The 15,581-nt window shown below is 34.7% G+C and overlaps 2 pseudogenes; both read right to left on the bottom strand.

The window, feature by feature from the left end:
- Nucleotides 1–398: 398 nt before the first annotated feature.
- LOC147390124 (long-chain-alcohol O-fatty-acyltransferase pseudogene) lies at nucleotides 399–1,870 on the bottom strand (annotated as a pseudogene).
- An 11,446-nt stretch (nucleotides 1,871–13,316) lies between these two features.
- On the bottom strand, nucleotides 13,317–14,737 carry LOC147390123 (putative long-chain-alcohol O-fatty-acyltransferase 5 pseudogene; annotated as a pseudogene).
- Nucleotides 14,738–15,581: the final 844 nt, after the last annotated feature.

The following is a 15,581-nucleotide window of genomic DNA, read 5'->3' as shown; positions in this document are numbered from 1 at the left end:
CCTAGTGCCAACTAGCTAATTAATTGCTAAATTCTATAGGTGATGATATTACAGAATTGGGTTCAAATCCTATTAGCACCAAGTTAGCACATGAACTCATTAAAAATAATTTTATCGATAAAAAAATATAAAAATAAAAGTAAAAGCTATGTCATTCAGATACTTTTTTTGTGGAATATAAAGCTTGAGACAAATAAGTTGGGCTCAATGTTGTCTTTAATTATATACATATTAATACTCAAAATAGTCACAGATAACTAAAAGAGAAATATCCCAAAATGTGATGAACTTTAGACGAAATTCCAATTCTAGCCAATGTTCATTTTAATTCCCAAAACATGAAGTACGAGACCATAGGTTTTTCAAAGTGATGATCTCGTTTATATATATATGGAGAGAGAGAAAAAAAATTACATATGAAAACCCATATCATATATATATATATATTCTCTAACAAACCCCTTTTTGGCAATGAAAGGAAGATCGTGTGTATATATATAATTTATTTTTGACTAATGATCTTTGGACTCAATCTGACAATGGGACTCAAAAATTCATTGATGTGTCATGCGTAAAGAACTGTAAATTCTTTCGCTCGGGATACACAATTGCAGATGGCAGGTCAATTGTGTATCCGAAGGGACATAATCTAATATCATTTGTGCATGACACGTCAGTGAGTGAGTTTTTGAGTCCGGCTGTCAGGTTGAGTTAAAAAATCAGCACTCTTGTTTATTATTTGCTAGAGAGAGAGAGTTTTGCAATTTTTTGCTTCACGAACTCAAACGCAAGTCTGTATTCTTTGATTGCTCCCTCGTACACACCATTCCGCAAGAGCTGTGGGCTTCCTAGCCAGTAAGTGGTAACCCAATTGAACAAAAGAGTCAAAGGCATAGAGACCCAAGGGTACAACCGTCACTTGCCAGCTGTTAATCTCCTCTTAGATTCTAACTCCAACACATAGCAGAACCCATGGAACACGAAGTAGAGTGTCACTTCCCACGTGGGATTCACACGTGTGACGCAATAGTACACCAGCTCATGCATGAGCCCAGATACAGTAAACGCGAACACTACTCCTATTAGATGGGCCCACACTCTACCAAAAATAGGGGTAGCTACGGATCGTATGGGATGAGATATGGTGGATCTTAGGATGTTGGAAGCAGGTCGGTTCCACCTTCTACCCCAGAAGTCTCGAAGTGAGGTGGAAAGCAATGGCTGGTTGAACTGTGGCTCGAGTTCTAGGCCTAGTATGGCTCGAGCTGGCAATTCACTCAAAGCGTAAACAAGCCGTACGGTTAGGTAAAAGAGGAGGTTGTAGTAAGTCCAGATCATGAACGTCTTTAAGTTCACATATGGTAAGTAGTCATAGATAGAGACCAATAGATATAAAAGTAGGGCTTTTAAAACAACATTTCGAACTGATTTTATAGATATTTTGATGTTTCGAGGTGATAGGAGTGATGAGTTTTGTTTGGTTTGTTTGATATTTTGATCATGAGGTGATTGGACTTGGAGACATGGGTTGTCTTTGGTTATGATGGGAAGACAAGCAATGAAGATGAAGTGGAGGAGTGGTTTTGGTTGATTGGATGGTGATGATGATAATGGGCCCTGATTGAAAGAGAAAAGGAGGAGTTTGAAGTTAGCAAGCCAAGTGATGTAGAGAGCTGTGAAAAATCCAAGATGGAATGAATGGAGATTGAGTGGGAGGATGATGAAGAGGTAGAAGATAGGAAGGAGAGTGAGGAGTCTGAGTTTTCCCTTTGGGATCTTTGACACTATGAAATAACAATAGAATAAAGCCCATATGACCAAAACCCATACCTTTATAAAGTTCTTGATCTCACTCTCCATTCTTCTTCTTCTTCTTGATATTTGCAAATAATTTTGTACGTTATTTATCATGTGAAGAAGTTGGCCTCTTTGTCTTATCTAAAGAATAAATGATTTTAACAACATTCGCCAGTCTCTCACTTCCCTTCTTGTCGATGTATTTATTGTGCAGTATTGATGAATGCTCGTGGTCTTGGTACGCGATTGATGTGGCAACAACATCACTACTTAGTCCCTTTCAAATTACTCTCTTCATGACTCTACAACTTCCCTTAAGTAAGCAACTAAGCCAAACCCGACCCGGAACCGAATGTAGGTGGACCAGGCTATAGGTTGACCAGGCTTGTGTTTAGGTTTCTTTCTTAAGCCCAGCCCGGCCCTATATTTGATGGGTTGGTTCAGGCCTAGTTTTGTAAGCCTAAAAAGCCCGGCCTAGCCCGGTCCATTAACAACCTTAATTGTCACTCCATCATCCATTCTTCCCCTTTTTCTCTATATTTCCACGATTAGTGAACTTGATATTAAAATTAATGAATGTGAAATCAATCTTTTAGACCATCATTCTATGTAATGGGTAGTTGTAAAACCTTTCGGATCAATTTTTTTGAAATACTTCCAACTCAAAATCTCTGGCCGTATACTATTAAACATTAGGGTAACTAGATTTGTTTGTGCAAGGGGGATTAACAAATTCTCATATTTAAATAATTAGATTTTTCCCTTGCCTATGTCACGGGCATCCTCCTTGGGGTTAAAGGTGTAAAAGAGGAAAGAATGCAAAATTAGAGGGGTATTATAAAAAAAAAAGGTTAAAAAATAGGAATGGTAAAATTAAAAAGGTATTATTGAAGGAGGTGAAGAGGAAATATAATAAAATGAGGGTAATGTGTGAACTCTACTCCTCTATAATTGGAGGTAGAGGCAGAACTACATAGAGAGGAAGGGGCCCACAAAATTTCAGATGCCATAAAGTGTCATGCTTCTATAGTTACGAACAATGTCTATGTGTCACAATTTGATTAGAAAATAAACACATCGGACTGTGTGAATGGCTTGATTAGGAGCTCAAGATGTTTTAAACCCCAACTAATTAATGTATAGGAACAGGGCACCGCATTAGCGTGTGGCCCCCATAAAATATTATAATATTAAAATCGAGTTCGGATCGTACGCCTTTAGGGTGGAGAGTTGAAACCTTCCTACACTCCAATACACGCCTTGTAAACCACAATCCAAGGGCTTAAAGCTTAAAATATTTCCTTTTAAAAATTTCCTTGAATTATAGCTTACGTGGCTTGTATTGGGGGTGTAGGAGGAAGGTTTAAATCCTCCATGGTGATATGTTGAGAACACCCCCCACATCCACACACATACAATATTTTATATATTTAGAATCTTAAGAAAAACAAAGAAACACTTTCTTTTCTAACTTTGCAAGATTTTAAGCCTTGTTAAGGGTCGCTAGGCTCAAATGGGTTACCACTTTAGCAGTCCAACACCACAGCCCTCTAGGTTTCGGAATTAAAAAAATAAGAAAAAAAATTGGAAGGCTTCATCCAAGGTTTTGAAAATGGACGGCTATCAAGCTTCCACATCCAAAATTTAAAATTAAAATTCAATGGCAAAAAATAATTTTTTTAATTTTTTTTTCAAAATTCACAGAATTTTATCCTCTACAACCCCATCTCATCAGACCATGTTTTTTTTATTGCACAGGGTGAGATCAATGACTCTTAGTAAGAGTTGAAATTTACTAAATTAGTAAGGCTAGTCAATTTAGAAGAAAATCTCTTTCAAGATTGAGTAAGGCTAGCCTTACTAATTAACTTAGTAAGTTTTCAAATTTTACTCAGGGTTGTTGACCTCACTTTGTAGCATCTAAAAACATGATCCAATGCCACATGGATATAGAAGAAAAAATTCTATGTACTTTATATATATATATAAATAAATAAATAAATAAATATCCTTAAAGAAGGTTATTTTCATTGTAAATTTTAAATTCAAATTTGGGAGTTTAGTAGGAGTTCACTTTCAAAACATAGGATCAAGCTCAAGAAAAAAAAATTAATCTTTTTGTTTTTGATCAGATTTTTTCCATGAAATCTAGAAGACGGTTATAGTGTTGGATTGTGAATAAGATAATTCATTATACACTTCAACAAATCATAATTTTGAAACTGACCGAGTGGAGTCACATTTACTCGACAATTTTGGAGGGATTTTCAAAATAAAGGGTAATTTTTTTTTCTTTTTTCAAAATGGCATGAGTCTAATTGTTATCATCACTTCATCTTTTCCGCTTCTTCTATATGAGAGTTTGAGTTGCAAGAAATCATCATTTCTCTTTCTCTTAAGAATTTTCTTCTAAATCCTAATATTTTCTACAGAAAATTGATTTTCTTCACCAAAACTTAGAGATTGAGGCAGGTTCATCTGAAATTGGCAAAATATTTCGATCTAATATAAGATTTTTCTATTTCTATAGCTCTTATAAAATTGATGGCGTTGCTTCCTTGTGGTGAGGTCTACTAGAACTCTTTTCTTTATGTCGTTATAAGGTGAAAAAGCATGATTTTTTTTATATCTTATTTATTTATTTATTTATTTGGGTTTTATTAGAGTACAACAGATCTAATTTCATCTTCATAGTTAGTTTGGGGGCGAATATTCCCCCCACCCCATCCCCCAACTGTAGGTGGAGTGGGACCCGTCTTTATATTTTGGTAATTTCAATCTTTTGCATCATAAGAGTGCACTCAGTGGGTTAGAGAATGCCCTAGACACTACAAGAAAATAGTGAATCAGGAACTAAACTATAAAATGGATTTTATCCGTTTTTAATTAAAAATGGGTTTAAACCGTTTTACTTATTAAAACCGTTTTAATAATGTTTTAAACATCGCATATTTATGGGAACGAACCACTCTCTCCGTCTCTCTCTCTCACAGTCATTCGATCGATCTCATCTCTCTCTCTGTCTCTCTCTCGATTTCATCTCTCTCTCTCTCTCACACACACACACACACACACAATCGCTCCCTCGATCGACCTCTCAGTTGTTCTCTCAGTCTCTCCCTCGATCAATCTCTCGATCTCATCTCTCTCTCAGTTGCTCCTTCGATTGACCTCTCGATCTCAGCTCTCTCGCTCAATGGCTCCCACGATCAACCTCGCAGTCGCTCTCTCAGTCTCTCCCTTGGTCGACCTCTCATGCTTGCTGCATCACTTCACACGACAAGCCGGGAACTCTTCAAGTAACAATCTCATCTTGGATTTCTCTTAAGATTTCAAATTCTCAGTGTGGAAGAAAGATTGTTCGAAAAAAAAAATCTCTTCATATTTATGTAATTAAGACTTCACTTTAATTATCATATTTAATCTTAAATTAGTTTCTAAACACCTTTTTATTATGGTACTATTAATTTATTATTATTAAAACCTCACTCTCACAACTCAGATCTTGTCAAATAAATACCTCATTAAATACGTTAATAATAAAAAATGAGGATTCTTTAATAATTTTGGCAAAGAATTATTAGGGTACTTGAGACATACCCACTTTATTTGAATAATGCTGAGGTGACCTCAAGATTGTACTTCATATCCCACATCTTGGGGTGGTAGTGCCTGGTAAGTAGGAATCATAAATGTTTTTCAGTGAGATATGAGTTAAAAATGCATTTATGATTCCTACACACTTTCACTTTAAGATGTGATATGAGGTACAATTTCAGGTCACTTCTACCTAATTTGGTGAGAATTTGATATAGAATAATGTTGAAGTGACCTCAATACTATGAGTCATTAGCGGGAGATATAATTTTGGAAAAATTATTTAAAAGACCCTGACGGAGGGATTCCTTTCTAAATAAAATGTGAGCCATAGGATAAAATTGATAGATATCCTGTAAAAATTAAAAATCTGCTTTCTTGGCATTTAGGCTCCAATTTTGGACCTAATAAAATTGATAGATATCCTGTAAAAATTAAAAATCTGCTCTCTTGGCATTTAGTTCCAATTTTGGACCTCATAATAAGAAAAACAAGGCAAAATAGATAATGGTCCTGATGTTATGCATGTATAGAAGTTGTGCACTCTTTTGATAATGCAAACATAATTGGACTGTGGTGCTATTGAGGAAGGTGAGTCTTCTCAATTATTACTTTTGAGCAAACTTGATTCTTGTTTATAGGCATCGTTTTATTGTAATTTTATTGTTAGTGGATGTCGTATGTAACACTTTGTTTGTAAACCCTTTTTTTTCATGTTGAGGCACTCCCCTATTGAATCTAAAGGGTGAAGAAGGAAGTTGCATGAGGTGTGTGATTTTCTGTTTGCAATCTCTAGTAATTTCTCAGTTATGCAACAAAGAGACTCCATTTTCCAAGAACTTCCCCTATGAGACACTCTATACACTCTTGTATCAAAACTTGGAAACACACTTTAGGGAAGAAATCTCTAATTTATACAAATATTTTCTATTAAGCTATTATTTATATGATTTTAATACATAAGACATACCTCATCTATATAGGCAATGTCACCCTTCTACTTGACAAGAAAAAGGTGACGGTGAGTGAAGAAATCTGAACATAAACACCACAAACCTGTTTATAATGATTTTTTTATAGGCCCCTTGTAATGAATCACATGATAAGTTGTGCTAGTTTTCCTCGAGCATTTTATTTTCCTACTTGCAACTTGGGTTGCCCATTCTTGATGCTTGGAAACCCAAGTGTGAGTCTAACTTTTAATTTTATTGAAAATAATGTACATTAGTCATTTTATTATTTCTTGAGCTTTCTTGTACCTATGGATCAAGTTAGTGGTGTTGAACTAAAAATATGAATAATTCCCCATGCCTCCTAAAACTGGAAGGATTCGATTTTGATTGGTTTTAATGTTTTAACATGTTGTTTTTCAAGTTGGATTTGCTGCATCAAATTTTTTTACCTATCGTGGGTATCCCCACCTCTCTAACCAACACTGAGAAAGAGAGTGAAGAAACTCAAGATATGATCCAAGAGATCCACCTCCTGCTGAAATCCATCCTCCTATGGATGCACTCCAAAACGTGCCAACTAGCATGAATAGAAGCCTTCTCTAAGTCTACTTTGCACACCACCTAGGCTTTTCCATATTTTAACCTAGAATCAATGCACTCACCGCTATTGGGATCCCATAAAAATATCCGATGTCCTTTGATGAGAGAACCTTCATTCCTATCAATCAACCCCTGAAGATGTGAGTATTTAAGTTGTATCTTGTTAATCTCTCAAAAAAGACTGAGGTCAAATGGTACTATGTCATCAATTTGAAAATATATAATCTCAAATATTCATTAAAATCCATAGGGGAAATCACTAAATTCAACTTAGTTTTCCTAATATCTTCCTAAAGAAGGGCGTCAATAACACAACATTCTTTCATCGTAAACTTAGTGTTCAATTTTTTTTTTTTTTCTTTTTTATGTGTAGAAAAGGTACTAAATAGTTCAACTTTTCTTGTAAATATTACAAAAGGAGGGTGTCAGTAACATAAAAGTCTGTCATCGTGTAATTAATGTTCTTCTAATGTACAATATTATTTATATTAGCATAGGGCATTCAGAAGTGAGAAGCAGCTCAGACCCGTTTCTCATTTGTGAAGCTCGTGGGAATCTAATATTGTTCTCATTTAATTCTTTTATGATTAAAATACCCTTCCATATCAATGCTACTAAGATAGTAAATTAATGATCATCAGATTGGGAGGCGGGAGGTGGGAGGCGGGAGGGGGGGGGGATCTGGGTTCAGTTTGATGGCAAATTAGAACCGAACTGACATAGGTTGATTCCACTAAATAAGAACCAGAACTAAATCAAATTCCATTGGAACCAAACCAACTCAAACCGAATTAAAGTCAATTTGATTCGGTTCGGTTCCGTGGATTGCAAATATTTTATAAATTATAAGTAATATTTTTTAATGAAAAAATAAACATAATTTAATATAATAAATCTCAAATCTATACATAAAAAGTCATTAGTTTATCCATAAAAGATTACTAATCAATGTAGTAACTCTTAAAATAATTCATAATAATTATTATATACATATATATTTATTTATTGCATACGGGTTTGATTTTATATAAACTTGATCCAAGAATCGAACCAAATTGATTGGTTATCCATTTTCGTAACCCAGAACCGAACCGCAACTTGTTCCAAACCAAAGCAAACCACCCCAAAGCTATTGGTTTGATTTGGTTCTTAATTTTAACTGGACCAAGTTGCACCCCCTACATCAGACTGTATATGATCAAAAAAATAGTTCTAACCAATTCATAATTTTCAAACTGTTAGACTTTTATGAGAATTACAAGAGCTCAAAACGAACCTAAACATGGTCTCAATATATAAGGGAAAGTTACTGAAAGGACCCTGGAGGAGAAATTTATTTCTAAATAGTCCCTAAGTTTTGCACGGTAGCTTAATAGGGCATTTAGTAAAAAAATTATTTCTTAACGGTCCCTCATTAATGGCTAACCCACGGCTTTTTTATTTTGTGTTGAGTTGAGCCACTTTTTATTACTGTTGAACTCGATGCTTTTTTTTTTTTTTTTGTCGAGTTCACACTTTTTACTGTTGAGTTCACCACTTTTTATTTACTGTCGAATTCACCACTTTTTTCATCATTTTTTAAATAAAAAGTGGTGAACTCAACACTGGTAAAACCCATCCATTTTCAATTTTTGAGTTTTTTCAACTAAAATATATGGGAAGATCAACTAAAAACCTGAAATAACGGCTTGTTCAAATGATTTCAACCCAGAAAAACTATTCTTGATCGATTTTCATCCAAAAACTAAGAAAAAAAAGTGAAAGAAACCTTAGTTTTTTTACATGTATGTTCGAAATGTTTGAAAATGACTTCTTCAATCCTTTCTAACGAAATGGAGTCTCCAATACTTGATTGAGATGCCAAAAATCTAATTTTTTTAGATGAAAACGATGAGTTCAAATAGTTAGGACATTCAATCGTGAGAAATGTGGGAGATGGGGTCCAGGGATTGTTAAGAAAAGAAAAGTTTTACAAAATGGACTATTAAGAAACTGCCCAAAACTCATGGACTATAAAGAAAAAAATCCCTCGACCAAGGTCCTTTAAGTAATTTTCCAATGTTAAATGAGACGTACTTGAATGTTAAAATGGGATTCATGTTGTCTATCCAGTCATTAAACAAGTAACAATCTAAATTATTCATGTATTTAATGTGATAGATTTTAGAATTTAAAAGACACCAATCAAGCTGAGCATTCATTTCCTGTGGGTTGGGTTTGGTTTTCAATTTATTGCAAATATAATTTTGAGGGTGTCACACCATCTTGGAATTTTCAAAGATGATGTTTATGTCTTGAGTCATGATAAAATGATTCGTTAGGTGGTATACTCAATCGACTTCCTGACGTGATAAGTCCGGGAATCGTAGATCTTTATGCCTCAAGATACATGATTGCACTTCCCCATGAAAAAATGTATCTCGAGGGAAGTGTGTATCCCGAGGCTTATAGATCTACGATTCTTGAACTTGTTCACGTCAAGGAGTGGATTGAGTATGCCACCTGGCGAGTCATATTATTAGGGCTCTTATGTCTTTCTTCTTTTAGTTTGAGACCTTATTGTAAAATAAAGGAAGGCATGACTAATGTCATTCACTTATTTGTTAAATGAAAGTGAAAGCTTACTATATTTGGCCACTCTTAAAATGATTTTGTTAAATGTAAGCTGGACTTGAACCGACAACTTCAAAGTTACTTTGCAATGTGACAAACCCATTGACCTATGCGTCTTAGCCCAATTTAAGGTAGAGAAAATTGGAAAGTTGTTTGTTTTTCTTTTTGAGTTGTGATAATATGACTCCCCTACATGGCATACTCAAAATACTCTCCTAACGTGGCATGTGGTAGAACCATATATTTTATGCCTCAAGATACACATCTGCACACCCCCATAAATATGTGCAGCTATGTATTCTGAGGAGTAAAGATCTATGATTCTAGAACATGACACTTCAAAAGAGTATTTTAAATATGCCACATGGGATGGTAAAAAAAATCATTACTCTTTCTTTTTGTATTGTCCACCTTTAAATCCATGAAGAGTGCTGATTTTCTAGCTCAACCTGACAGAATAACTCAAAAGCTTACTAATCTGCATGTGCAAAAACCGTAGATCCCCCCCAATACCGGTAGATACACAACTGCACATGTTTCATGCTCATGCCTCATCAGTGGGTTTTTGAGTTAGTTTGTCATAATTGAGTTATAATATCATTACACATCCATGAAAGGTTGGTCCTGATTTCTTTGGAGGACTTGCACACAAATGACCAATATAATCTGTTGTCTCAAATTTAGATTGCACACCAACTTTTTATTTTTTGAGGAAAGCACCGTAATCTATCTTAAGTTCTAGCCCTTCGGCTTTGGGTAAACTGCTTGTAAAATCAACTAGTTCAATTACAGGAAGCGTGGCAGTTGCCTTCCTAGTTCTACCAGCTAAGCCAAGGCTTCTTGGCTTGTTGCTCTTCCTCTTAAGGAGAACTATGCCAAACATCAACAACTACAGTTCAATGTCTCACTGTGGTAGAGTGCTTGCTACAGGTTACTGGCATGCCTTACCTGACCGACTAGTACTAATAAGAGTTGTGATGAATGCACGTGATTTTGGCACATGATTGGGTTGTACACGGCTGACGTGGCAAGGACAGAACACTATAGATCTTTTCATTGGGATACGTAAGAAAAGATGTGCGGTTTTGTACCCTTGCCATGTGAACTGCGTACCCATTCATCACTATTCTACTAATAATACCTTTAGCCTACTTAAAAACAGTAATGAAGGACTTGATACTACTAGTAGATTGAAAAGTAGCAAGTGAAGGATGCCGAAGAGTTAGCAAGTGAAGTGTACGATTATAAGTGATAGGTGTTTAATCTCATGGATATAAATTATTTAATAATTTTTTTAAAGATATAATTAGGGTAAATGCATGTTGGTGATTCATAGTTTGTTAGTCAACATTACAAACAAAAGTTCAATATTTAAAATCAGACTGGACCGACTGTCCAGGATTTTTTAGAAATTTTGGTTTGATTCATTAAGAGCCAGTATTTATTTAAGAACTGCCGTTTCTTTTTTTTATAATTGAATGGTTCAACTGTTCGAATCTATGAACCGATTTTTAAGTCTGAAGAAAACTACTCAAAATTTTGTCGCCCTCATTATCTCTTTAACTTTGGGATTTAAACCTTGTTAATTTGAAGATTTTTAAAACAAACTTCAATGATTGAAGAGGGCTCATTAAGATGCATTAAATACATCACCGACTTGAGCGACCCACTTTTAATAAATTTATCATTTATTAAAGAATATTTTATTTAAACGAATTTAATTTCTTAAATTTTGTATTATTATATATTTATTTATTTATCATATAATAATAGTTTACGTTATCCTTCATTATATATATATATATATATATTTCAATATATTTCATAAATAATAATAATAATAATAATTAGATATGGGTCTGACCAAATTGAACCTCATTCGGACCCACCAATTAAACAAAATTTCGGTTTGATTATCATTCTGATTTTTAAAACATTGCCTTTTAGAAGTACTTTTAGCAACTTGATTAATGATTTTGTAAAAAAAAAAATTATTGATTTGTATTCGCAAAAATGGGTTGAGACATGCTTTAATGCTCTCTCACAACCATGTAAACAGTTCTAAAGTAAAAATAAAAAACTGCTATACATATAGAGATTCAATTTTGCACTAAAATGAAAGTGTGAAATCGTTAAATGAATTATCTTTTAATAACTTCACTGGAGAAAGAGAAAAAAGATTCCTTACTAAAAATATACATCACAATATATCTTATATAACACTAGAGTTTGCTTGTGCCTATGGCACATGCATCCTTTTAAGGGTCAAGGGTGTTAAAGATGAAGAAAAGATAATACGATTGAATGGATATTCAGGGAAAATGAGTAGAAGATGAAAAGCAATAAAGTTTAGGGTATCCTTGGAAGGTAGTAAAGAAAATACAATCGAAGGTAATGTTGCAGGTGCTAACTAGGACTGATAGGGCGTGCTAACCTAAACTCAACCCGAATAATGGGCAAGTTTGGGCCGAGTTATATAGAAAATGAGTTGAGACTGGGTTAAAATTATTCAACCCGATTTCAATTCGGGTTCAACTCGAGTTGTGGGTACGAGTAACCTGACTAAACCCGAACCCGATGTTATATACTAATATAAAAATAGTTTCATATTAATTATAGTTTTTTTTTTTTTTTTTAATTTCATCTTATTATTTTTACTTGTGACCAACTGGTTATTATTAATGTACTTTGTTTTAGTATGGTTTTTCTAATTACTAATAATTTTGTTTTTTATGTTGTATATGTTTTTTAAGGGTAAACTATTTGGCCAACACGTTTTGTCCAATATATGTTAGAAGTTTCAGAATAAGCTGATTTTTTTGTGAAGATGATCTCTATGATGAGGAGATCATCTTCACCCAAAATCAGCCCATTCTGAAACTTCTAACCCTATGTTTATGAGTTGAAAAATCGTGAACTGTCTATTTTTTGTAAACCACTTTTAATAGGGTTACAGTTTTGGAATGGGCTAATTTTTTGTGAGAATGATGACCTCGTCATATAGACCATCTTCATAAATATCAACCCATTCCAAAACTTCTAACACATTTGAGACAAAACAAGTTAGCCAAATAGTTGGCACCCAAACGGTTCCCTTTTTTTTTTATAAATATAAAATTTATTTGTTAATTAAAATGAAATTAGAGTTATTCAATGAGCCGAACCATCCCTATCCGATCAAACCATCCAATATTACCTAATTTGGACTAATCCGAACTCAACCCGATTTTAGAAGATCAAGCTTGGGTTAATAAGCCTAGGCCTGATGATCGGGTTAAGGGTTCTACTACTTGGGTTGAGCTTGGGTTCACCCTCCAACCCACCAAGGTTGCAGTCCTAGTGCCAACTAACTAATTAGTTGGTAAATTCTTTAGGTGATCATACTACAGACTTGGGTTCATATCCTGTTAGCACCAAGTTAGTGCATGAACTCATTAAAAATAGTCTTATTGATAATAAAAATATATATATATATATATAATTAAAATTAAAAGCCATGTCATTGAGATGTTTTTTTCGTGGAATATAAAGATTGAAATAAAAAAGTAGGACTTAACATTGTATTTTACTATATATATATAGAGAGAGAGAGGTGTATGTAAGTTTTTTTATTTTCGAAGCAAGCAAAAGTAATATATTAATAGAGAAAAAAAATTACATAAATTACATATGAAAGCTTATGTCATTCATATATATATTCTCTTAGAAATGCCTTTTTCACAATGAAAGAAAAATCTTGCATTTATATATGTTCATTTATTTATTGAGTAATGATTACTCAATCTCACAGCCGGACTCAAAAACTCACTCACGTGTAATACGTAAAGAATTGTAGATTCTTTTACTCGGATACACAACTGCAAATCTTAAAATACATAACTGCAGATGGCAGGTTGGTTGTATATGCTGAGTGACAGAATCTACGGTGCGCATGACACGTCAGTGAATTTTTGAGTTGGACTGTCACGTTAAGTTCAAATATCGGCACTCTTATTTATTATTTGCTGCTAAAGAGAGAGAGTATTGCAATTTTTTCCTTCACGAACTCAAACACAAGTCTGCATTCTTTCATTGCTCCCTCGTACACACCATTCCGATAGAGCTGTGGGCATGCTAGCCACAAACTGGTAACCAAAAGGAACAAAAAAGTCAAAGGCATAGAGACCCAAGGGTGCAATCGCCACTTGCCACCTGCTAATGTCCTCTTTGATTCTAACTCCAACACATAACAGAACCCTTGGAACACAAAGTAGAATGTCACTTCCCACGTGGGATTCACTCGTGTGACGTAATAGTATACCAGCTCATGCATGAGCCCAGATACAGTAAACGCGAACACTACTCCAATTAGATGGGCCCACACTCTACCAAAAATAGGGGTAGCTACGGATCGTATGGGATGAGATATGGTGGATCTTAGGATGTTGGAAGCAGTTCGGTTCCACCTTCGACCCCAAAAGTCTCGAAGTGAGGTGGAAAGGTATGGCTGGTTGAACTGTGGCTCGAGTTCTAGGCCTAGTATGGCTCGAGCTGGCGATTCACTCAAAGCGTAAACAAGCTGTACGGTTAGGTAAAAGTGGAGGCTGTAGTAACTCCAGATCATGTACGTCTTTAAGTTCACATATGGTAAGTAGTCATAGATAGAGACCAATAGATATAAAAGTAGGGCTTTTAAAACAACATTTCGAACTGATTTTGTAGACATTTTGATGTTTTGAGGTGATAGGAGTGATGAGTTTTGTTTGGTTTGTTTGATATTTTGATGAGGTGATTGGACTTGGAGAGATGGGTTGTCTTTGGTTATGATGGGAAGACAAGCAATGAAGATGAAGTGGAGGAGTGGTTTTGGTTGATTGGATGATGATGATGATAAAGGGCCCTGATTGAAAGAGAAGAGGAGGAGTTTGAAGTTAGCAAGCCAAGTGATGTAGAGAGCTGTGAAAAATCCAAGATGGAATGAATGGAGATTGAGTGGGAGGATGATGAAGAGGTAGAAGATAGGAAGGAGAGTGAGGAATCTAAGTTTTCCCTTTGGGATCTTTGATACAATGAAGTAACAGTAGATTAGAGCCGATAAGACCAAAATCCACACCTTTATAAAGTTCTTGATCTCACTTTCCATTCTTTTCTTCTTCTTCTTGCTATTTGGAAGTAATTTTGTACGTTATTTATAATGTGAAGAAGCTGGCCTCTTTGAGTTATCTAAGAATAAATGATTTCAACGTCATAGGCCAGTGTCTCAATTCCCTAGTTGTCGATGTATTTATTGTGGAGTAATGATAGATGCATGCCGTCTTAATATGCGGCTGACGTGGCAAGGGCACAGAATCGCTCATCTTTCTCCCTTGTATCCCGATGAAACGATCTATGGTTCTGTGTCCTTACCAAGTCAGCTGCGTAACCAATCTCATGCATTCATCACAACTCAATCTTAATAGGGTAGCTATTCGAAATGGTATCCCATTTGTGTAGTAAAAGACAGTGTCTAAGTCCCACTTTTTGGTTGGAGATTAAACCCATTAGGCTGCGTGCCCCTGTAGAAACATCTCTATTAAATGCCCAATGTACTTTAAACGGGAGAGAGTGAATTTAGAAAAATAATAAATTTGATTAGGGTTTCGAAAGTTTCGAGGAACACATGGATCAAAAGGCGCACCTCCAATGTTTTGAATTAACGACTTTATGATAGCATAAGATAAGTACCATCAACTCAATTTACATTGAATGAATAATATACTTGAGATATGTGATAGATTAGATCTTATTGAAAAAAAATTGAAATATATTAAAATTATGTCTTAAAATTTTAAATATGTAAAATCCAACACTAATCCCATCCCAAAGGACATGGAAATAGATTTTTCATCAAACAAGTCCATATTCACACTATTCAATAAAACATTTAGGGCTTTTGCATAAATCTCATGGAATCATAAAGGTTCATCCTCTATAATTATTTTTGTTAGCATACAAATCATTATCAATAGGGCAGTCGATGGGTCCAGCTAGGCCTGATCCAGT

This window comes from Akebia trifoliata, chromosome 11 (assembly GCF_017979445.1).
Source record: "Akebia trifoliata isolate Shusen 1 chromosome 11, ASM1797944v1, whole genome shotgun sequence".
Taxonomy (NCBI): Eukaryota; Viridiplantae; Streptophyta; class Magnoliopsida; order Ranunculales; family Lardizabalaceae; genus Akebia; species Akebia trifoliata.
Note: the sequence above shows the minus strand (reverse complement) of the source record. Positions and strands in the feature narration are given on the sequence as shown.